Below are 2,174 nucleotides of genomic sequence, written 5' to 3' on the forward strand. Positions count from 1 at the left end.
CAGACTACTTGCCTCTATCAATTTCCTCATTTGTACAATGGGGAGAATAATTATAGCATAAGGTGACTGAGAGGTATGAATTAAATATAGTACCCAAAGTGCCCAGCACAGTGGCACATAGATCCTCCATCGATCTGCAGACCTCATGTGGCTGGGGCCACATTTCATCCCCACAGGAACCATGTAGGTTAGATGTGCCTAGAAAAGAATAGGAACAATAAACTTTCTTAAGGTTTCTACCTAGAATTTAATCTAATTAAGTGGATCATTCCAAAAACAGAATCCAAGTAAGAGCTGATTTCAGAAGAAAATTGTGGTTTAGGATGAAATCAGATGGCAACTGAGTACAGGGCTTCTGCTGCCTGCGCCACTCAGCCAAAAGACCAACACAGACTTGGGCTAATCAGTGGCCCCAAACATTTTGGCACCAGGGACTGGTGCTCCTATGAGAATCTAATGCCTGGTGATCTGAGGTGGAGCTGAGGCAGTGATGCTAGCGCTGGGAAGCAGCTGCAAATACAGATGAAGTTTCTCTAGCTCACCCGCCGCTCACTTCTTGCTATGTGGCCCGGTTCCTAACAGGCCATGGGCTGGTACTGGTCTGCAGCCCTGTGGGCTGGAGACCCCTGGGCTAAATATAATAAGTGTCTACTGAAGAATTGCAAGTTCTGGAGACACAGGCAAGCTATTGTGCAAAGGCCTGGGTCTCTGATTATCTAGAGAGTACAGATTATACAGAGAAAAATCAGTAGTGATGGAAACTAAGGGAGTTGGGAGTGGTCAAGGCCATCTATGTTGCCTTTTTGGCTTTGGCTTGTTTCCTAGGCCACCTGGAGGGGAGGCAAGAGTAACAAGGTAAAAAGCTATGTCAAAGAAACGAAGTTTGTGTGCAGTTACAAACAATAGGGTAAGAAGAAGTGAGACTGGGAACACCATAAGCCCATAATACGAGGGTCTTTATATAAGGTCTTACTTCAGGGAGACTGTACCACAGAACAGCAAGAGCTAGCTTTAGGTTTCAGCTCACAGATTTCTCCCAGGACAAATGACTTCCCTTTTTGTCTTCATCTGCAAATGAGGGGATTGGATAAAAGCATTAGTTTCCAAACTGTTCTGAAGAACCCAAGTATCTTCCAGGTTCCTTAGAGTTCTGCAATTTTTTTTTTTAAATTTCTTTAGGAAAATATTTTAAACTATTAATCTAGATTCCGGAACCAGGCTTACATGGATCAAATCTCAGCTCTAACACTTATTAGCCATGTGACTTTTGGGAAGTTGTTGAACCCTTCAAACACTCAGCTTCCTCTTTTTGTAAATTGGAAATAATAATAGTATCTATTGAATAAGATTTTCAAGATTAAAGAAGTTTATACATACAAAGTACTTAGAAAAGTGCCTGATATATATATGCATTCAATAAACGACAACTGTCACTTTGCCAGCCACTGGACACAACCAATCTATTAATTTGTTATGCTAGGTAAACTAGTTTCTGTGCCAGACTCATTAGGTTTAGAACAAAATTCAAATTCTTCACCCTGGTCTACAGTAGAGGTTGGCAAACTTTTTCTGTGAAGAGCCAAGTAGTAAATATTTAAGGTTTTGTAGGCCATATGGCTTCTACTACTACTTCTGCTCTTGTATCCTAGAAGTAGCCATAGGCAATATGTAAATGAATGAGTGTGGCTGTGTGCCAATAAAACTATTTATAGACACTAGAATTTGGATTTCATATGATTATCATGTGTCATAAAATAATATTCTTCTTTTGATGTTTTTCAATCATTATAATTATAAAAACATTCTTAGCTTGTGGACTATACAAACACAGGCTGTGGACCAGATACTGCTTGTGGGAAATAGTTTACTGATTCCTGGTGTACAGGACCCTGTGTTTTTGAGTCTGCCTATCTCTCCAGCCTCATTTCCCCCACTTTCTGCTGACCCCTTCCATACTAACCCCGCTGGCTCCTTTCCCCTGGGGGACTTCTTTACTCATTCTGTCTTTTGAAATCCTCCTTTCTAGCTTTTCATCATGACCAGCTTCTACTCAGCCTTAACTATCAGTTTAATTGCCACCTGCTCAGAAACATATACCTGACCATCCAATCTAAAGTAGTACCACCTGTCCCACATCCCTCTCACAGTTACTTTCTCCTAAACAGCATTGATTA

This window comes from Pteropus vampyrus, unplaced genomic scaffold (assembly GCF_000151845.1).
Source record: "Pteropus vampyrus isolate Shadow unplaced genomic scaffold, Pvam_2.0 Scaffold528, whole genome shotgun sequence".
In the NCBI taxonomy this organism is placed as follows: Eukaryota; Metazoa; Chordata; class Mammalia; order Chiroptera; family Pteropodidae; genus Pteropus; species Pteropus vampyrus.